Consider the following 24672-nt stretch of genomic DNA (forward strand, 5'->3'; position numbering starts at 1 on the left):
GGGATATATTTGAATCATTCATATGGGTCAAAGGGGGTCATAGGGTGACCTATGACCCCCTTTGACCCATTAAACGATGACATATGTCCCTACGGGTCCTAAGACCCATAGGGACATATTTGAATCATTCATATGGGTCAAAGGGGGTCATAGGGTGACCTATGACCCCCTTTGACCCATTGAACGACGATATATGTCCCTAGGGGTCTTGGGACCCCTAGGGACATATTCGAATCGTTCATATGGGTCGAAGGGGGTCATAGGGTGACCTATGACCCTGTTTGACCCATTAAATGATGACATATGTCCCTAGGGGTCCTAGGACCCATAGGAACATATTCAAATCGTTCATATAGGTCAAAAGGGGTTATAGGGTGACCTATGACCCCTTTTGACCCATTGAATAGTGACATATGTTCCTAGGGGTCCTAGGACCCATAGGGACATATTCGAATCGTTAATATGGGTCAAAGGGGGTCATAGGGTGACCTATGACCCCCTTTAAATGATGACATATGTCCCTAGGGGTCCTGGGACCCCTAAGGACATATTCGAATCGTTCATATGGGTCAGAGGGGGTGATAGGGTGCCCTCTTACCCCCTTTGACCCATTAAATGATGACATATGTCCGTAGGGGTCCTAGGACCCATAGGGACATATTCGAATCGTTCAGATATATATGGGTTAAAGAATGAAAGAATATATAGATACTATTTTATGATAATAATAATAATAATAATATAAATAAACACTAAATATTTACACTATTATATCTATAGTAATAATATTAATACTATTATAGTATTGATACTATTATATATTAATACTACTATTCTATTAGCTTAGTAATAAACCAAAGTCGGTTTCCCTCCAATGATTTTCATAATATTAATATAATTATGGCAAAGGAGGGAAACTATAGCAAGTTTTCCTCCCAAAAATTCACTTTACATAATCGGATATCTTATTTTACTAGCACCAATTCCCAATAATTCCCTGTCCTTGCAGACCTGATAACATCACTTTTTCACTTCTATTTTCATGGGTTTTGGAAAATGTTGAGTTTTGGGGCCCAACTAATCAATTTTTTTTCGAAAATATAGCCTTAGGTGTTTGAATTTGTCATCTGAATGGGGAGCAGCAGTCATCGAAAGGATAAACGTAAAAGGAAGATATCCAATGAAGACATTGCGGTATATAGGTAAAGGGACAAAATGGAACACTGAAGAAAAAGAGAAGGTATGCTAAATATCAATCAAGTTGACGATGAATTAATCGAAGGTGAAATCATAGAGTCAAATAATGAATATGTACAATTGGGGAATTAAAATGTACCTATTGAAAATGATAATGCCAAAATTGAAATTTTGGAGAATGAAAATTTTGAAGAAGAAATGCCACCAAGTCATAATCCAAATTGCATAATTGACCATGTCGAAGATGACAATACACAAGAACCTTACATATCTCCTAATTATAATCGACATGAAGGTTCTAAAACACCAAAATGGATAATTGAAATTGATGAAATGATTATTACTAGTTTGGAAGGAAAAAAATTAGAAAGAACCATTCGGTTATGGGCTTCAAGACTATATCAGATTTTTTTCGGCAACAAGACAGTGGTAGAACAATGTCAGCTTTTCATGCACTTATTAAAGATGCAAAAGATGAGACCTATGCTTTCCAAATTGAAGATTCATGTCAATAAAAAGTTTGAAAGAAATGCCATTATCGTGAAGAATCTTTTTAGTGCTCTCAATAGCATTGGAAAAAATAGCAGAGAGAAGGATAATAGAGCTGCTCGAAGGGTCATTACAACCTCTTTGGTAAGTCATCATTTGAGAAAGGGTTGATATATGAGATAAACTTGTATTGATTTGAATCTAAATCATACTACTTTGAGAAGAGCACTTAGTCAACGAGAGAAAATTGATGATCCTCTTCAAAATGAAACATGGGCATTTGGTGGGAGACTTCCACATTTTGATAAGAAGCTATTCGATGATGTGAAGGAAGAAATTACACAATTTTGGCACTCTAACTCACGAGTATCACCCAATGCTAAGGACGTCTTAAAGTTGAGAATTGGCATCAGAGACCGTACGCCACATCCTAAACACCATTTAGAGGTAGGTCAAACTATGTTGTTCAAACAATTTAGAGAGAGTCATCCAAGTCTTCATATATCACAAAGGGCTTTTGAATCTTTGAAGCCATTTTATTGTGTGCCACTCAAAATTTGAAATACATGTTGTTGCAAATATCATGTTGAGTTTTCTATGCACCATGAACTATTATGCTCCATCCATTCTACTTTGCATAGTAAGGAAATGTTGGAGGATTGTGGGGCTAGTGGGCTTCCAAAATCATCAAGAGACTTGCTAGATCAACTCTTATGTCATAGAGTTGATGGTTTTTCCTTTTATAGAAATGCTTGCTTAAATGATAAGTGTTCAGAATGTGGTGGCTTATCCAAGTTTGACACATGTTTTCATGAGGGGTGCGAACAAGATCTTAAAAAGACAATACTGAAAAAAAGGTATATGAAACAGTGAAATACACATTGAAGAGTGGGAGTGAGAGCTCTAGATGTGAATTGGTTGGAAAAGATATCAGTGTGGCTAATTTTATTTTAGATTTCAAGGAAAATCTTTTTTACAAGTATGCAAGACATAGTCACAGGTCTCAGTGGTTGGATCAACAATTTAGAACATGTAAGGAGACTTTTCCCATTGGCACTATTATATCAGTTGTTGATTTTGCTGAGAACTACACATTGCAACCTAAAAATGAGACACAATCTTAGTATTACAACTCCATGCAGATTGCAATTTTTGTTCACATAACATATAGACATGCCCTTGATAGTGCAGAAGATAATCAAAAGATTATTAGAGAGTATCATTTTTTTATGAGTGATGATAGCTCTCACTCTCATGAGTTTGTGCAACATTGTTTTGAGAATTTTTTTGATTTCTTACATGAGCATGCAATTGCTATGGATAGACATATCATTTGGTCAGATAACTATATAGGTCAATTCAAGAATGCTCACATGTTTTAATTGTTGTGTAGGATGCACATAGAGAGAAGGGTGCCTCATATTTTGAGTTTTTTTGAGTCCAGCCATGGAAAAGGGGAACATGATGGAGCAGGGGCATGTGTGAAGAGAGCTCCAGTTAAGGAGCAACTTAAGATTTCAACAAAAGAGCTTCTTAATGCTCGTATCATTATTGATTGGTGTAGTTTAGCATTATCATAGGGGGGGACTCTTGATTTAGTGGTATGCAGGTTCTTTTGGTTGGTTGAGGAAGGGTCCATAGGTGATAGATTAGATTGTGCTACAGTGAGAGACTCATCAAAAATGCATTCATTTCAGAGCTCTGATTCTAGTACATGGACCATTTGGACACAACAACTAGCTTGTTTTTGTCGTACTTGTTTTCAGTGTGATTGGGATCACTGTAAGTCAAGTGAGTGGGTGGACACATGGGCTCCACATTATCTTACTCCATTTTCTATCATACCCTCTATCAAAAATGATGACATAGAAAGTTCACTTGAGCATAACCATCTATTAGATCTACTTCAGCCAGGACATGTCTTTGCATTGGTTGCACCATAGGGGAATGATGAGAAATCCGATTATTGGTTAGCATGTTGTGTAAGAGGCAAAAAAAAACTTGCACAACTGATCATAGATGATGATGGATTCACATATCCTACTGGTTCAGTGGTTGTTGCTGGAACATGGCTATGGACATACATGCTTAGAAGGAATGGAATTCCTGCATTAGAAGACTATCAGAAGCACAAAGTAATTCTCATATATTCACATCTTATTATAGCAACAAATGTAAAGTTATTGAAGCATCAAGGAAGACCAAAAGTAAGAGAACTTTTTACTATTGCTAATTCTGATCATGAAGCCCTGTTGGAGACCCTAAAATAGAGAGAGGACCCTATTGGAATACTCGACTAGGTGTATATACTTCTTATGTTATTTTCTTCATAATGATTTAATGGATTGATGATTATCTTATTTAATACAATAAGTTACTAATTTTTTTATGATATTGGAATGTAGGTACATCATGAAGAGTTGGAGGGGGGTGGTATTGGGGAGAATTTCTAAAATTTATGATGTAAAATGTGTACTTTTTTTATATATGGTTTTTGTATTTTGGTAGGTTCTTTGTAAGGAATTATAAGAGGAAGATATTGAACAAGTTCTTGTAAATCATTTTTGCATGTGATACAAGGCTATAAGGACAATTTTAAGAGCATTTATAACTATATGAAAGATAATTGCATGCGGATATCTTATTACAAATTTGGTTTTTTTCTTATTTGACATAAAGCTGACATTATGATTATTAAAACTATTTTTATCAAACTAATAAAATAAGAAAAATCTTGAAAGTATGGATGAACAATTAGAATACTTGATTTCTTCCATTTTGCAACCAATGATGGCATTTGAAAGCATAAAGAGTCATAATATTGTATAATATTTTGAAAGACTTTCATATTGAAAAGTTGTATGAAGCACATTTGGGATAAGCCATGAAATCCATGAAAGAAGATAGCATTTAGGATACGCAATTAAAGCCAATAAGCAAGATAGCACATGCATAATGACATGATATGAAGTTGGATATGAAGGCTATGAGTGAATCAGAAAGTAAAATAGGGAATCTCATGGATAAGATAATGGTTTTCACCAAGGCACATTTTTTATCTTCTTTTCTATTTAAAAAAAATAAATTTAGAAATAGGTCAACTATTTTCAAGTTAGATAGTGTTCCTAAAGGAAAGATAAGTTATGATAAGCCAAGATCATAGATAAGTATGCTCAATGATGTTGATAGGGTGAAGGAAGTGAGATGATAGTAGGATAAGAGTTCATTCCTTGGAAGGATTGTATGAGTATGGATAGTAGGTAAGTGTAGCTTTGAAAACATTGCATAAGGGTAGGTGAAAAAGTGGGGAAGATCAACATTTACACACTCCTTGGAGGGTTTTTGAATGATGGAGGAATCATGGAGGAAATGGATCAAGGTTTAGATGTATGAGCTGGTAGGACAATGTTAGAAGAAGATTGAGTGGAATATTTATAAGCTTTTGAGAAAGATGTTTGGAAGAAAATGGAGTGGAAGCCTTTGGAATATTGAATGTCAACTTAGATTTATGTTCAATATTAAAGTCTTTCAAGAGAGACTTTGGAGAGATAGAAGTAGAAAGTGTAGGAGAAGGTTTGAAGACTTTAGATTAGATGGATAAGGACCAAGGATAGAATTACAAAATGCAAAGGGATAGTGACTAGGGATTTCAACATCTTTAGAGTGAGTAGCATGACCAAAGTCATCAATAGACTCATGAGTACCTTTTATAGGAGAAAGACCTTTGATAGGAGTGTTTGAATCTTGAGCATAGTTTTGAAGTGGATATGGAGAAGTAGAACATGAGGGGACACTTTGATCTTGACATCTTTCTTTATATAGCATAGAAAGATCACTTTTCCCATAAGTTTCAGTAAGCTCAATAGAGGTAGTGGAAATGGTATCCTCATCATATGTAGGAGGTGGGTAATAAATAGGATATAGAAAGGTGAAATTTTGGATGAGATGAAAAGGTGTTTGATCTTGATATTTATTTATATATTTTTCCTTTTGAGAGTCATCTTGATATGGAGCACCTTCTAAGGACAAGGGAAAATGTGAGGTGTGCATGATAGAATCTTAAAGCAATAATGTAGGATTAGCTAAAGTGGGCATAGTAATCATAGTATTGCATTAATTTTGAGGATCTTTAGTCTTAGTAGCATGGAAAAGGTTTGCAAACAAGTGAAGGTTAGCTTGATTTTCTTTTAGTTGTAGCCCTTGAGAGTATGCATGGTCTATATGGAAAGAATTAGGTTCTTTGTTTGGTGGAGGCATTTTTGAAAGATTTGACACTTTAGGAGGTTCATTAGTGTTATAAGAAGTGAAGGTGTCAAGGAAATCATCACTTGACGTAGGTTCATCAGCATGATCTTGTGATACATGAGTCATTAGAGGTATCAACAATCCCATCATAAATGAGATCTTCGATTTTATGTTTCAACACTATGGAATCTTTTGTTTTATGAAATTTTCTTCCATGGAAGTGGCAATAATGATAATTTCTCCACCATGGAGGTTTGATTTTGGGTTCATAAGATCTAGAGTTGTCTAGTAATGTGATGGATTCATTATCAAGAAGTGTTTGCAAGATGTTATCATGAGAATTTTCCAATGGAGTAAAAGTTCTCTCAAAAATTTCTCCATGATAATTTTGTTGTTTCTTAAGTGAATAGAATGCATCCATGTCTTCATCACTATCTTGGTCAAAGATAGGTCCATAATGAAAGTTTGGCATAGGCTCAAAGGAGGTATCACTTGCTTGTTCTCTAAAGAGGTCTTTAGATCTAGAAGATGAAGATATTTGATGTCTTGGCGTAGAATATGTAGACCTTGAAGAAGATGACCCGTGTGTATGTAAAGGTCTTAAGGGAGATTAATTTAAGAATGCAATATTCTCCTCTAACCTTTTCTCAAGTTTAGAATTGATTTCTATCATTTGCTTAGAGAGATGAAGGTAAGAAAGATTATTTGTCTCTTCTAGCTCTTTGTATTGAAAATATAGATCTTGAAACTCTTTAGTGGCATGGAAGATATCATGATCATCTAGATTTGGTTGAGGTTTGGTAGCACAAGGTTTGAATACCATAGTGGTAGATAGATAATAAAGCATGAAGGAGACTAGAGGAAGCTAATAAGGTGACACAAGATAACTTGATGTCCAAACTAGAGAGGTAGAGTGTTCACATGTCAAAGAGAGGTAGAAATGAATGAGTGACTTGTCAAACAAATTTTCCAAGCAGGTTACAACACTAGTGACTCAAGTCAAGAGCTATGAAAAAATCCCAAATAGCAATGTAGATAAAGAAAGAGAGATGACAAGTGAACAAATTTAAGTGTAGTCAATAGATCAAGGAAACCATTTAGTGAAAGAAATTATTAGTATGCATATTATGGAACATGAAGTTAGGAAATACCAATAGCTCTAAGAACAAAGATCCATTTTAAGCATGTTTAAGCACTAGAGACATAGAAAATCAAAGTAAATTTATGAAACTCCCCTTAGCAAAAAATGCAAACAAATATTTGCACTTGATGTTTTGACTTGGTTGAAAAAGTTTGACAATAATTGATAATATTGTAGGCTTGATGTTCAAAAGCAAGTTTTTTTCCAAGAAAGATAGTGAAACATGGAGTAGTCTTCAAACAATCAAGCAAGGCATAAAGCAACCTTTCATGATACAAGTCAAAAGAGTCAACCTTTCTTGACAACTTTTCAAAATCTAACTCCTAACGGCTACAAGTCAGTACCATTAGCTCTGAGTGGGTGGGTGAACCATAGTGATACCCTTATTCCAACCATGGAGACCCTCTATCGTATGTGGCCACCCCATACTGAGGAGTCCCCAAGGTTCTCTAAGTGCATTTTGAGGTCGATCTTCTGAGGGTAATAACTCGGAGCTCATGAGGGCTATTGATAAACTATCAAATACTACAATATTTTAATGTTGAGGCCTAAAATAACCTATCTCATTTTTGAGAGATCATATTCTATTTGGATTCGGCACAGTGATCTTGTTCGATGCCAAAACTCATAGTGTGCCTCAGTTCATAGGTGCACCATAGCGTAACTTTGAAACCGCTAATCTTGGCATTGAATTGTTAATGCCATTAGCTTTGGATGGGTGGGTGAACCCTAGTCACACCATTTTTTTTATCACAAAGACCATCCATCATTTGCGGCCACCCCATACCGAGGAGTCCCCAAGGTTCTTTGAGTGCATTTTGAGGTCGATCTTTCGAGGGTCATAACTCAGAGCTCGTGAGGGCTATCGATGAACTGTAAAATGCTACAAGATGGTGATATTGAGGCCTAAAATAACCTATCTCATTTTTGAGAGATCACATTCCATTTGGATTCAGCACAACGATCTCGCTCAATGCCAAAACTCAGTGTGCCTCAGTTCAATGGTTGCACCACAACGTAACTTTGAAACCGCTGATCTTTGCATCGAATCGTCAGTGCAATTAGCTCTGGATGGGCGGATGAACCCTAGTCACACCCTTGTTCTGGCCATGAAGACCATCCATCATTTGTGGCCACCCCATACTGAGGAGTCTCCAAGGTGCTCTACGTGCATTTTGAGGTCGATCCTTCGAGGGTCATAACTCAGAGCTCATGAGGGCTATCAATGAACCATTAGAGGAGACAAGTTTGTAAGGATGGAGTGGCTTAGATTTTTTGCTAAAATAAGTTAGTGGGAAGGCTTTATTAGAGGGTCTTGGCCAAACTAGTGGGGTGTTTGCCCAATCTCCAATTTTAGAGACAATTAGGTTTTGGAGGGAGATTAGAGGAGCTCTACTACAACTATCCTTACCCTAGCTTGGACCAAGGTTGGTATCTCAAACTTGCTTCTTTTCTATTTCTTTCTTTTAGCATGGTTAAGAAAATATGCAAGTGTGGAGTTTATCAATGGAGTATGCATTGCATTGCATTGAGGAGTAGCATTCATGTGAGTGCTTGAATGGTGTTCATTCCATGTAGATTAGTGTGACACCATTGTGCATCTTGTTGTATTGTGTGGAGTATTGTGAGTATGAGGTTTGGATTTTGTCTATTTCCTTGTTGTATTATGGGTGTTGATATTGTGTTGTGAAAATGTGATGTGCTCTTGAAAATTTCTTGTTTTATTTCTACTTGGTTTTGTTTTCTTTTTTTGTGCTTGAGTATTATTATGGGCGTGGGACTTACACTCACCCTTGTGGGAAGGGAAGAGAAGTCTAGGGTGAAGGGCTTAAGTTGGGTTTGAAAAATGTATTGAGAACCTTGGAGTATGGGCTCCATTGTATGCCATACCATTTCATATCTTGCTGGGGGTGATAAGGAAAGTATGGTGTAGAAAGGAAGTTTGAGGACTTACAACTGATGGTAGTGGGTTTGGAGGAGGAAATGTGGAGGCCCTGAGAGGGCATTAAATTGTTGATTTATGATAGCCCTGAGAGGGCATGAAATTTTCTGAATTATGATAGCCCCGAGAGGGCATGAAAATTGTTTATTGTAGATATGGTTTGGTATGGAAAGTCTCCATTTTAGAACACACCTTCACCCTATGTTTATGGTTCCATCTGTGAAGCCATTGTGAAATAGCCATGGGGAGAAATTGTTCAAGTTTGAAATGTAATGTTTATGCATTGAAAGATTGTATGTGTATCCCAGTTTGAGCCTTGTTCCCTAGCACGGGGGTGGTCTTTTTCAGGCCTATGGTTAGGTGAAAAGCACCCATGGTCCTTGTTATTTTGTTGTGTTGCATATGCAGATTTGTGTCCAAGGGAGCAATGGAAATGGCTTGGAATGATCATCTTGCAGATTGATGTTGGATGAGAAAACTTGACATTGTGCCTTCATTTGTGAAGGAGGATTCACCAGCTTGTTCATGTTCTCAATGATCATGTTGGACAATGTTCATGCTACTCATTGTCCATATCTTTCAATGTTCATGTTCCTTATGATTTTGAAAAGTCCCTTATGTTGCTCCACTGTGATGGAAGGAGATTGTATCATTGTTACCTAATGTACGTGTAGAGGAAATAATTGATAAGGTTGTATATGCATGTTTTAGGAGTTTATATTGTTATGAAAGCATTGGTATGAGTCACAGATTTGCTTTGACATCATTGTTATCATTTGAAAATGTGAAAGAAAGTTTTCTCCTTGTGGTATTGTAAATGACTAGTTGATAATAACAATCCATAGATGTTATGTGATACCATTGATTGTATAAATTTAAAACTTAGTAGATTGCTTACAATCTTGTTGTGCACTCAATAATTTGGAAGGAAAATTTTATGTTCATATCACATGCATGGATAAAATTGATTTTAATTACCAAGCTTAATGCAATTCTAAGCAAGGAAATCATCAAATTAATTTCATGATATAACAAAATGAAGTTTGTTGTAAGAGAAGACATAATAAAATCTATGAGATACATTGCTGTAGGCATGCATTTTCCTCTTTGGAAAATGTATGGTAAAGGCAAATAAATCCCTTCCTTGATACAAAGCAATAAAATATTAAAGAATATTCCCAGATTCTAGATTGCTATCCAATAAAAATAAAAATAATAATAGCATATAGAGACTAATGAGTGTCCTAGACTAATATATTTCCTAAGTGACAGAATGGTACACATTACAATCTTGTGACCTCTAAGTCACATCCAACACTCAAATAATGAATTAGTAATTAAATGAATAAAGGCATATTAGTGTGCATGTTAGAGAATATGACAAATTTAAATATTTAACTCAAAAATAAAATAAAAGCCAAGATTGATCTTGACTGCCCTTCTAGAGTAGCCCCCAACATTTCCTAAGCCATCATAATGCAAAAAGTTTTCTCCACTCCCCAAGGCGTATTGTTAAATCTGACATTCATTCTGACATGTCATGTCAAAATTTTTATCCTTGAGCTTGCCTCCTTGAAAAGGGGTTTCATCCCCATTAATATACTTGGGTGCATAGGAGAAAGGGTTTATGTCACATCCTTGTCTTATGCACTAGTTGTCCCCTCCTTGCAGCAGTGGTCATGTATTCCCAAGCATAGGTAGTCGACTTGAAATTAAGGGGGAGTGGGATAGCAATCCCAAGGGATTTGTACTTAGGAGAATGTCAAGTTGAAATTTAATATAACTTTTTCACATTAGGATTGTTGATTGGAGGAATGAGAAAAAGATGTCCTAAGGCTTGGATTAGTCAAAATTCGACACATGACCCACGTGGGACCTTGTGGGGACCACGTGTAGGAAGAAATGTGGCCTTGGTAAGAGTTAGGGAATGATGAGGATTTAAGATAGATAGGAGATTCACCCTTTAGATTTGTTTTTATTTTTATCAGATAATTATTTAATCATTTCAAGTCTTGAATAGAGGATAATGACACTTAGTGTATTTGAGCTTAGTTTAAGGGTAATGTTTATATCAAGGGGCTCATTTAGAAACATGTAACAATTAAACCATATGGTAATGGAAAATCTCAATATAGGAAAATAAATTAAATGAAATAAATAAGTTTACGAGAATACATATATAATTGAACATGATGTTAAGTATGGAGGGTTTAATTAAATTAGTGTTAAGACTGTAAATTAGGATAGTTGGATGTACATATAATAGGGCTAATATGAAGTAAGTTGTTGGAATGATGGGATTGGAGAATCAAGGATAAGGATGGATGATGGATTAAAATAATAACTCAAATCTAGTTTTATCTAGTCAATAAAGCACATTGATAGATAAGAGTTACTAGATAGAATTGAATGCATGACAAACCTATGTAGATGTTGGATTTAATGTCAAGTGAATTTTATATTTGGCTTGAGGGAATGTTAGTTAGATAATGAATGTTGTGGATTCGATTGAAGATATTAGTAGAATATCAAAGTCGATAGAATATAAATACCAATTTGAAAATGTAGTGTAGGAATAAAGCATTAGTTAGCTAGTATGTAATAAGGGTCAATAGGCATGTCATTAGAGGTAGCTCGTTAGCTCATGTACCCTATGTATAATTAATGATAATATGATTCTTGTACACCACATTTTACTACGTTAGTTGCATGAAATGATGAATACATATATGTCAGAATGACAGGCTATGTTATATACAAACCTTATTTATACGCTTGCACCTAATCCTTGCATAAACAATTCATCTAACAAATTTAAATTGACACACTCAATACGATGGTGTAGTAGGATGTGTTTAAATACAGATAGTGAATTATTATTAAGTACTTTGAATTGGCCCTTAGAATTACTAAGAGTTCCTCATTTTATGTACTTACTAATTCGTACTATGAAACTACTTTGAATCTTAACATGCTTTGATAATAATAATATTGATAGTGAGAAAGTGAGCTTATGGTGAATAATTAGATGTAATAATGTAAAAAGTAAATGTAATAGTATAGTAATTATAGTAATTAAAATAGTAAATTTAAAAGCATGGCAATGTAGCTAGATTAGTTAGTAGTTGATGAGCTAGATAGTTAGTAATTGTCTTTTGTTAGAGTGAGTTTAATTTATGTATTGAAATAGTAATTTTTGTGTTTAGGAAACTGTAGTGAGTGCTAGTTTGGTGAGGAAGCAATGTTGATAGAATGCACAAGGATGAATAAATAGAGTAAAGAGGGAGAAAATGACTCAGTATTAGTCCAATCTTTGAGAGGACCTGTAACAAGTAAGATATGGATGCAAGCACATGATACACATTTGGCACATAAAATTCCATAAGTTGTGTAACTAATGTGTTGAATGATGGATCCTATCAATGCAAGTGGCCCCTTCTCCATCATGTAGACTTCGAAGCTACCTTTGGGGCATATCTTTTCTAATTTCCAATGGTTAGATCTGATATAGTGTGGTAGATAAGTGCACATTTTCTTATTTGACTAAGGGTGCTCATGTGATGAGTACTAAATCTAAATTCTCTAGATATGAGTGTTTAATCGATTAAGATATACTACACTTCCACACCATATAGTAATTGTCACATTAATATATATTGTAATGAATAATGAATGTGTTTACATTGGTAATGAGGATAATAAGTAATTCTGATCCCCTTCCCTTACATACTAGAATCACGACCCAGTCCATATGATACAACTAACAGAACCTAATAGAATATTAGTATTAGAGGCTTGTTAGGATATGAATTACCTCACTAATTTATGAGTTTTGTATCTTGAACTTGCTCGTTTGATTCGTGATGCTAACTTGAACTAGACTGTCATCCAATCTATTTGAAAACCACCTGTGACTAAAATGTTAGAACCAGATGACACTATCCACATGAGTCTTGAACTCCTATTCAATGATAACCTTGTTTTACAATATTTAATTTCTTATGTGACTTCATAAGCTACAAAAAAAATATTTTTTTGTGTGTTTTTACTAGTAAAATTTAGGGCATGACACATGATCCATGATAAATTGAACAATACGAGATACTAAATTAATATGTATATCATTGTGCACATAAATGACAAAAATTTATATCAAAATACATGTATCCATAGAAAAATTTTTACAAAAATATATATCAAGGACCATGTATCCATAGATAAAGTACTCAAATATATATCAAAATACATAGATCCATATACAAAATGTGGCTGATCATGCCATCAAAATGTGTATAATATCAATGTTTCTGTATACAATGTGGCATATGCCATCTCAAAATGTCTCATGATGCATCCTACAAAAACTATACTATCCTAGGGTGCTGGTGGATGATCAAAATGTATCCTCTTCACTGCACTAGGTGGATCAGATGCCTCCTACATAAACAAAAAAGGAAAACCCAAAGTTAGACTACTAAATTTATATGATTCTACGTATCTAACATTAAATTACTCAAATGCATAATGATCTTTTTCGTAATGGAAATTAATACTATCAAAATTTCATTATAAATACCTCTCTCGTCGACCTCCTGTGCCGGTCAGGAGTCCTCTTGTATGCCCTCGACAATGCTGGTACCTCTTTGACTGTGGGCTATATATGTTCAAATACCTTTGTCAGATGAATCTACAATTTAAACTATAACATTATAATTCATAGCATGCTAAATTTATAACATATTTAATCATGAATTCAAACTACAACTTAATATTGTAGGCTCCTCCTTAGGAGTGAGTGGCTGCATCATCAAATCTACATAACTGTCCCATCGGACCTCATGTGCACTAGGAGTCTCCTATGAGATACAAAATAGTAGTTGTTAATATCACGAAAATTAGTTTTGAATTTATTTATGAAGATAAGTGATGCAGGAGCATCCCATGCTCATTAGGGGAACATTGAAGATCCAAGGCATTACAGAGGTCATGGAGCATCTCTTGAAGTCAATTGGGAAATCCTTGCACCAATTATGGCTCATGGAAGCATACAAAGTTATAATTTTGGACTCATATGGGGAAAAAAGTTGTAATTGGGCATGAGATAGGATTTTAGGATTTCACATGGTAGATGAGTCATTTGATAGGTTCATGTAGGTTTTCATGATCATATATTGCCATTAGACAAGTCAAAACATTCAATAAGCCCATTAAAAGCATAGTTTAATAGTTAGAAATTTGAATAGTAACCGTTATGTGTTTTTTGGAGGGAAACTCCATAATTTAAAATTTATGAAGAGTTAACAAATGAAACTGATTGGGGGTGGTTGAGGGGGTTACTAACCATCCCTTTAAACTTATAAATTGTGATTGTACACCCTGAAGGGTCAGATTTGTACGGACTGTCTCAGAAAATTGAATGAAAGTGCTTAGTTTTCAAGAGCAACTTGAAGAATCCTTTGTTTTGTAAGTGCTTTCTGATATTGGAATGAGTGGTAATATCATCTTAGATATGTAAATGCATGGTGAATGCTGAAGGAGAAGTTCTAAAATTGCATTTTGGGGTTTGAACAAACAGGCCCTGGTTTTTAAGCCATTTTAAGGAGGGTTTTGAAGTTTGGGTGTTTAGGAGTGTGACCAAGACCTATAATCTTGAAAATCCTTTGATTTAGATCATTAATAGAGACTTTAAAGAAGGATTAATTCAGATTACAAGTTTGAAGGGTACTTGCTTTGTAAAAGTGGTCTAATTAGGCCTAATTCTGAGACAAATTGCCCTATTCCATACAATCTTTCCAAAGGAGTGATATCTGATTTTTGGATATGTTATAAAAATTAAAAAAGGGTATCTGAAAAGCTAGTTTATTTTCTTGGTGTTTTGGAAAGTTTGGGAGAAAAATTAAGAAAACAGGGTCTGCTGATCCAAAGAAGAGAATAGCCTAGTAAAGGGCAAAACTGGTCTCTTTTGTATCTACTAAATATTTGTTGGTTTGGAAACCTTAGAAAAATGTTGGTTGAAGTTTTTAAAGGTGTGTAGAGGTGGAGGGAACACTTGGTGAATGTAAATCCAAGTTTGGAGTCTTTGGTGGTATTGTGTGCATTTGGGAACACCATTGAAACATAGGGGTTGGGTCCATATTGTGCTTGAATTTGCAAGTTTGTGGTTAGATCCTCCATCCTATACATCAAATGGTATCAGAACATCAACAAGGTCTTTTGGGAGTAGATAAGTTGTAGGTTTCATCATCATAGGAGTCTTTGTCATCCTTAGTGTGCTGGTAGCTTTATTGAAGCCTTGGCGTCTCTAATTCCTCCTTGTGTGTCCCAAAGTTGAAAGGTACATAAGTGGTGTCTAGAGATTTCTTGGTGAGGAAAGAAAGAGAATCAGTGAGTTGGCCCTTGGGAAGGAAGAAAACTTGTTGTGAAAATGCCTCCTAAAAATCAAATGGCTAGAGAACTTGAAGAATTGAGAGAAGAGTTGGCAAGAGAGAAAAGAGAGAGGAGAGAACTTGAAGCATCTAGAGTGAGGGAAGAAAGACAGATGAGAAGAGAGAGACTGAAGCTTATTGCAAGGATAGAATCCTTAGAAAAGGTAAGGCAAGAACCTAGAGGAGAAGAGGTTAGAGGAAGAAATCATGGAGAGAACCATGAAGAAGAAGAGGTTGGTAATGCAAGGCAAGAGCATGAGACAACAGATGATCCTAAAGAAAGGAGATTTATGAGAATCATTAAGGCAATACAAGGTAATGGTGGGAAGAACCATATTGATTCGCCAATATACTAGGGTAAAATGGATAGTGAAGAAGTGCTAGGGTGGATAGAGGCCCTTGAGAACTACTTTGATCTTGAAGACATAGAGACAGATAAGAAGGTAAAAGTAGCAAAAGCAAGACTGAGAGGAACAACACTCACTTGGTGGACTAGTGTTTAGAATGAGAGAGAGGAAAGGTGGTGTAGGGCACCTAACCTATGTGGCAGGGGGGAACAAGTATCTATGTTGCCGGACACCTTGCCACTTTATGAAAGCGAGGATTCAAGTAGATTAGGAAGTTGGAATAAAGGTTTGGTCCATATTTTACAAGTTGTTCTATGTTTTGTAATAAAGGCACATGTAAGGCCCACAAGCATTTTGGTGTGGTTATAAACCAAGTGACTCCATGGGACCAAAAGGCCTTAGAATAGGGTATTTAGAGTCTAAACAGTATTAGAAAAAAGTGGTTGTTTGTTTGTTTTATGGGTGGGAATGCCTATATGGTTGTTCCAATAGTCATGTAGACCTTTATATATGTCATATGTGATCTCAGTTGAAAGGGGGAGATCAAAGTGTACGGTGGTTTGGAGAAAAAATAATAAAAACTTCAATTTTTTGGAAATTTACTGGCAATCATTCGGCTGTTACACTAGTACAGATCCATACAAAGCTTTTATGATAGCTAAGTGTATGAAATAGTTGTAGGGGTGAGTTAGGAAACTTTTGGTTTTGGTTTGACTCAAAAAGGAGTTGGGGTTTAAAAGTTACTTGCATTTTAGTAGAAGGTGGTCTGAAAAGCCTTGTTTCCTAGACCCTTCCACAAATGCATCCCTAACATGCATTCCCACTAGTGGCACCCTCTAAAACTGAGGGATATACAAGTTAGGAGACTAGGTAACATAATTCCAAAGGTTGGAGGCCTAGAGAGAAGGGCAACTATTTTTCCAAGTCAGCCCTAGGTCAAGCAAGCCCATGTGCTTGACTGGTTTTTGCAAGGTAATTGGTGACAGTCATGGTTGCAGGCACTTCTGATCAGTTTGAGTGCTAGAGTTGGATGCATTGACTATTTTGGAGATTTCCTTAAGTGTTTTGGGTCTTGGGAAACCACCTTTCCCATTCTTCTTTGAAGCCCTAGCCTAACTTGATCAACTAGGCCTAGGTACCAAGAAACAGTTTGGAGGGTGCTGGAGCAAGATCAGCCCAAAAGCTTTTGGATTCTTAGTAGGTGACAAGAAGGGTGTTTGGACCTATGGAGAAGTCCCTATGCTATTAAGGGATACTGGGAGAAAAGTGCAAAGAAGCTAATTGGAAGGCTACAAGGTTTGTAGGCCTAGAAGTGCAAAGGTGTGTTGAGAGTTTGGTGGAACCAAACAAATTGATGATTTTGGGTTGGAATAGTATGTCCATGATTGTCTCTATTTCTAGTGATAGTTGGTGAGGCTTTTGAAGTGGGATTGCCTTGTTTGGCTTGGAGGTTGAGTATACCCAGAGTGGGTAAGAGGACTTGTGAGAAGTCCTAGAATCCTAAGTTGGATTGTGAGAGCGATTTATTGGCTTGTGGAAGGTAGTTTCTGTAGACTCTGCATCAAAAGGGGATTGAATAAGATCTCAAATTGGGAGAGAATGAAGACCATGGTGAGAAATCAATTCTTGCCATCTAATTTAGCAATCCAAATAAAGATAAGAAGGAACAATTTGAAACAGAGGGATATGGATGTCATGTCCTATATTGAGCAATTCCATAACCTGAGTATTAGGGGAGGACTGGAAGATGAAGATGAGAAGGTGGCTAGATACATTAATGGCCTCAAGTACAATATTCAAGATGAAATAGGATTGAATGTACCAAGTACACTTGGAGAATGTTTTCAGTTGGCAATCCGAGCAGAGGAGAAGTTGAAAAGAAAGAATGAGAGGTAAGCAAATCAGAGAGGAGGTGGAACAATGAGAGGAAGAGGTGTAAGAAGTGAGTTTGACACTTCAAACAATCAAGACAAAGAAAAGGAAAAGAGATTACATCTGAGACAAGAGGAAGTTTTAGGGGAGGAAGATTTGGAAGTGGAAGAGGTAATAGTGTTTTCACAGGTAAATGCTTCACATGTGGAGGAGTAGGCAATCAATCCTACAAGTGCCCTGAGAAAGGTGTGAATTTTAGGAAGGAGGAGAGGAGAGTCACCTTGACCCAAGGAGAAGAGGAAGAAAAGAAGTACGATAATGCAGACCTTGAACTTGAAGGAGAATCTTTGATGGCGAGAAGAGGACCACAAATGCAGCAGCAAAAAGAGATCAGATCATCCATTTTCAGGACAAATTGCATGAGCCATGGTACGATTTGTAAGATGATAATAAACTTTGGTTCCTTTGATGATTTAGTGTCTTATGAAATGGTGAATAAACTAGGATTGAAGAAGTATCCTATTGATAGACCATATAGGGCATCTTGGATCAGTGATGCACAAAATATTGTTGTAAGGGAGCAAGCAATAGTGGATTTCTCTATAGGAGAATATAAAGATCAAGTTATATGTGATGTCATTCTAATGACATGCTGCCATGTAATCCTTGGAAGGCCTTGGCAAGCCTCAAGGAACACTATTCATTTTGGCTCATCAAATGTTTATATAGTACACAAAGATGGTGTGAAGTTTAAGCTAAATCCTTTCACTGGTCATGATGAGGAAAGAGTTATTTGTTTTGGCAAGAAAGAGTTTGTGGACTTTTAGGAGTAGAGGGAGAGTAAACATGATATGAAAGATCTGCCACTAAACCCATCTCTTTTGGTTATGAAAGATGAGATTATTCAAGACAAAACTCAGAATTCTGCTTACAAGAAGACAGTGAAAGCAAAAGGAGTAATGATAGGAATAGTATGGTGTCCTTCGGTGACGAGAGTGAACAAAGAAGTGAACATATCCATGGAGGATAAGAGACAGGGTCAACATGACCTTAGACAACAAGTTATTCAGCCTTTGTCAAGGATAAAAAATGACTATTCACAATCAGTAGGTAGTAAGGTTACCATGACTGGTAACAAGGATCCAATTCCTTTTGTTTCTAATGATTTGTATGCAGGTGTGCAGGGTAATACATTACAGGTGCAAAGTTGCAAACATCCCTCTAGAAGGATGGGAGGAAAGAAGATAGTACCCCTTAACTCTTGGGACAAGAGTTGCTTTGAAGGTGGGGTGTTTGGTGCAGGGGCACCTATTAAATCATCTAAGAGAGCCTTGGTACTAGATGAAGATAGAGGATCAAAGACATCATTGATTGTTAATTGGGATATATTAAAACCAATAATGGAATTATGTAATAAACAATGTACTTTGAAAGACAAAAGTCATAAAAGTCCTAGTAAGGACCTAAGGGCAACATGATGTAAAATGGCCAAAAGAGCCATATGGGGTAGTCTTAGGATAGTTTCATACTTAGTTGCATTTAATAAATCCATATGACCAATTTTGAGCCAATGGAATAGTTTAGAAAGTTAGGGAATGCATAAAAACTATAGTTTGAAATTTGAATTTCAAATTCAAACGGTCATATCAGTTTTGGAGGGAAAGTAGTAATTTGGTATTTGTTTGATTAAATAAACCTTTGTAACCAACTTGGTCAGTTGGACAGGTGCATATAAGCCTATTTAAGTTGTAATGAACATATGCAAGACATGAATCATTATTGGTATGGAAAAAATCACATAAATTGTACGGAACAACAATCATACTTTCCTCTACATCAATAAGAAAAATAAAAAATAAATGATACTTATACATACAATGGGGCTTTCTATGCGAATGGAAATCCCTGATAATCTAGGACGCCGAATCTCTACAGGCTCATTGCCAATAGCCACACCTTATATACAATAAAGAATGTAATTAAATGAGATTACCACAAACATTTTACAAGAATGCATTGATATTTAATCAATTAAAAAACATCTAATTACCTTTCTTTTGTCAGTGCATACTGGCTCACCCCTTGCACTTTGTCCCCTCGGGGCAGGTGGTATCTGCAAGATAAAAGAAAGATTAGCAACCATATATGCTACAATATCAAATAGAAAAAAAATGTGAACACAGCATAATGTACCGTAGATGTCTCAAGGCCAAATGAAATGGCTGAGAGTATAGCATCGTCTATCTATCTGAGCTCCTCCTCAGTCATCAACTAAACATGAATGAAGATCACATACATGTAAAAGTCAGTATGGCTTAAAAATTAAAATTACTCTATTATAAAAATTAACTTTAAATCACATATGTCATAACAAAAAAATGTATACATGTATCGACACCGAAGGAGTCCATGCCTCTGCATTCCCCTCCTCTCTCACATCAGGATCTGTAGCCTCTGCACATGCGTCTGGTGTATCCTCATCTAATACAAAATGATACTCAGGAAGATCACCTATGGGACCCAAGCAAATATTCTTGCATGTAATGCAAGTGTGAGGCACAAAAACGTGTGATGAGCTAGCTGATGATGAATTGGCACCAACATCATCAACACGAGGAGGCAGGACTGACCTAGCCTGAGATATCATTAGGCTACTCAGCCTATGAATGGCTTTGATGGTTTGAGAGCTAGCCTCTGCCATAATATTTGGATGCTGTACTCGAGGGGGGGGGGGGGGGAACAAAAGTGCCAAGTTTCTTCTGCTGGGAAGAGGGTCTATCTTGAGGAGCTCCTAGTCCTAAGCCCATGTTGGGCTTCATGCTCCAATAGTTCACTTTAAGTTTCAACACAAATTTTGCATATAATTTTCTAAGGAAATAAAATGGTATGTCTAAATTGCCATGTGGAGGGATATCAAAGACCATCCACCAAAAATCCCAAAAATTTGCACGTATGGCATCATTTGTGCACCATTTAATTGATAGTTTGGTTTTTTTTGGGTCAACTGATATACCCTTTTTTGGGTTAGCAAAAAGGCTAGCCAAATTGTCTTTGGTTATGTTGATGGTCGTGACCTCATCATAATCCAAACCATCATCAAACATCTGGTGCATTTCATCATGCCAACGAAGAGAGGCATTTTGTTGGTTCGTAAGGGTTTTAATGTTATCCACTATGGTGTTTAACGTGGATAACATAGGAGCCAGTGCAGGTACATTATTATATGTTCTATGCAAACCTCTCAACTCGGTGAAATTTTCATTTATCAAATCCTCAATTCGAGGAGGGTTTTGAGGAGGTAGAGGATCATTTGGTGGATGGTTTTGTGGGGATACTGGATCATTTGGTGGTGGGTTACAAAGAATATTATTCCCTGCCTCAGTGTCATTATTTTGATCAGCTATTCCTATTGAATTGCAAAATGTAATATATATATATTAAAAAAAAATCTAAATTTTAACCATTTTTGTCAAAAAAACCCTACATTCAACTAAAACAAACAAAATCATCCTAAAATCTATTAAATTTAGGTTAAAAATGAGTTGGGGAAAAAAAAACATACTTGAATATCTGATATCCAATCTCGTATCTGATATCTGATCCACAGAGGTAATACTGGCCCCAAATTCGCATAAAATGAGGACCTGTGGGTCTGTGGTTTTATTTATCCAATGCACAGGTATCAAATATCTGATATAGTATTGGATATCCGATACTATATCGGATATCCGATATGTCTGAATAAGTATAATATATATAATATAACATATAACATATAATATATATTACATTATGTTACATTATATATATATTTTTATTATATTTTATATATATTATACTAATTTACTATATATTATAATATTATATTATTATAATTTATAATATATTATACTTTTTTATTATATATTATATTATAAGATATTACTTTTTATTATTATATTATATCTTATATATATATTATATTACATTACTATATATTATAATATATTAAATATTATATTATATTATTATAATATAATACATTATAATATTATTATTATAGTATAATATTATACGATTATAATATAATAATAATAATATTATATTATAGTATAATAATAATTATATTATTATATTATAGTATAATAATAATATTATTATTATATTATAGTATAATAATAATAATAATAATAATATTAAATAATAATAATATTATTATAATATAATAGTATGATATATTATTTAATATAATAATAATAATAATAATATTATTATTTAATATGATATATTATTTAATAATAATATTTAATATGATATTATTATTATTTAATATAATATTATTATTATATCTTATTATTAAATAATAATAATATAATATTAAATAATAATAATATCATGTAGTAAATATTAATATTAAATAATATATCATATTAAATAATATATCGTACTATTATATGATAATAATAATAATAATAATAGTATAATATTATTACTCTAATTATCAGATATCCGATCACATGTCGGATATTCGATTTAAAATCAGATATCCAATATTATCGGATATCCGATGTCAAATTAGATATCCGATATCATATCGGATATCTGATAAGGCTCGACCTTACCTTCCAAGTTTGGTTCCTGGATAGGTGAAAAAAAGTTAGAGCGAATTTTGAAGCGCTTTTAGGCATCTTCAAACTCTCTTTTTTTCACATCGCTACTTTTTGGCACACCATGATCTTGCACATACCCTTAATTTACTCTTTAGTTCAAAAATGGAAATTCCCAGTTCACTACTGATCAAATTAGAAGTGACCCAGATCACTTACTCTCACACTAAAGTTTATCTGAGCTGACTGACTCTTACACCCAGATTTGTGCTAGTTAACTCCCTCTAATTTGGGAATCTTCCACCTTAACTGAACCTCATCCTCAATCTTGATCGTTGATTGAAATCGATCTCAACCATTGGAGTATTTCAGGAAAATCTATTTAAGAGACTCTCATTTCTTCATTTTAAGGGGGATGAATTGAATTACCATTGAAGTGCTGTTGAAATTCATACTCACATTTTCTCACATTTGCTCATATTTTGCATACATTTACATTCTTAGTTTAATTTCATTTAGTATAATATCCATATGATTAATATAGTTTTGTTTACTTGTCCTTAGATTAAATACATATCTCATCATAGACTACATTGCATTCTCACATAGATTAGTTGCTTATCAAATCCTTCATTCTTAGAGGGTCTGGTTGCCTACACCTCAATTCTGAGGATATTAATAGGCAAAATCCCTTTAGATAGAAGGCAATAGGTCGACTTGTAGTGCTAATCTTGTGTGAACAATATCATGTTCATTCTAGGATGAATCCACAAATAAAGACCATGTTGAAGTGTTTGTGAGGTTCAGAGGCCCACATTTCATAGGTACACATATGTCTTTAGGGGTCCCAGTACCCCTAGGGACATATTATAATTGTTTATATGGGTTGAAAGAAGTCATAGCATAACTTTGACATGTCTTCATAAAAACATATGTCCTTAGGGGTCCTTGGACTCTTAGAGACATATTATAATCATTTACATGGGGTCAAAACAGGTCATAGGATATCTTATGACCCCTTTCGACACATTTCATTACAACATATGTTTCTAGGGGTCCTAAGATCCCTAGGGACATATTATAATCATATATTGGTCAAAAAGGGTCATGAAAAAACCTATGATCCCTTTTAACACAATTTATTACAACATATGTCTCTAGGGGTTCTAGGACCACTAGGGATATATTATAATCATTTATATGGGTTGAAAAGGGTTATAGGATAACCTATGACACCTTTTGACACATTTCATGATATCATGTGTCTCTAGGGGTCTTAGGACCCCTAGGGACATATTATAATCATTTATATGGGTCAAAAGGGGTCATAGTATAACCTATGACCCCTTTCAACACATTTCATGATAACATATGTCTCTAGGGGTCCTATGACCCCTAGGGACATATTATAATCATTTATATGGGTCAAAAGGGGTCCTAGTATAACCTATGATAGCTTTCAACATATTTCACTACAACATATGGCTCTAGGGGTCTTAGGACATGTAGAGACATATTATAATTGTTTATGTCTCAAAAGGGGTAATAGGATAACCTATGACCCCTTTCAACACATTTCATTACAATATATGTCTCTAGGAGTCCTAGGACCCCTAAGAACATATTATAATCATTTATATGGGTCAAAAGGGGTCATAGGATAATGTGTAGCCCATTTGACATGTTTCATTACAACATCTATCTCTAAGGTTCCTACGACCCCTAACGACATATTATAATCATTTATATCAGTCGAAAGGGGTCATAAGATAGCCTATGACCCCTTTTGACATACTTCATTACAACATATGCTGCTAGGGGCCCTACAACCCCTAGGGACATATTATAATCATTTATATGGATTGAAACGGGTCATATGATAACTTATGACCCCCTTTGACACATTTCATTACAAGATATGTCTCTAGGGGTCCTAGAAATCTTAGGAACATATTATAATAATTTATATGGATCAAAAGGGGGCATAGGATGTCCTATGACACCGTTTGACACATTTCATTACAACATATGTCATTAGAGGTCTAAGGACCCTAGGGACATATTATAATTGTTTATATGGGTCAAAAGGGGTCATAGGATAACCTATGATCCCTTTTAACAAATTTCATAACATCATATGTCTTTAGGGGTCCTAGGACCCCTAAGGACATATTATAATCATTTATATGGGTCAAAAGGTGCTATAAGATGACCTATGACCCTTTCAACACATTTCATTACAACATATGTCTCTGGAGGTCGTAGGACTCCTAGGGACATATTATAATTATTTATATGGATTGAGACCCTTTCAACACATTTCATGAGAACATATGTCTCTAAGGTTCCCAGGACCCCTAAGGACATATTAGAATTGTTCATATGGTTGAAAGGGGTCATAAAATAACCTATGACCACTTTCGACACA

The sequence above is a fragment of the Cupressus sempervirens genome, chromosome 5 (assembly GCF_028749045.1).
Source record: "Cupressus sempervirens isolate cs-2001-9-10 chromosome 5, ASM2874904v1, whole genome shotgun sequence".
NCBI classification, from domain to species: domain Eukaryota; kingdom Viridiplantae; phylum Streptophyta; class Pinopsida; order Cupressales; family Cupressaceae; genus Cupressus; species Cupressus sempervirens.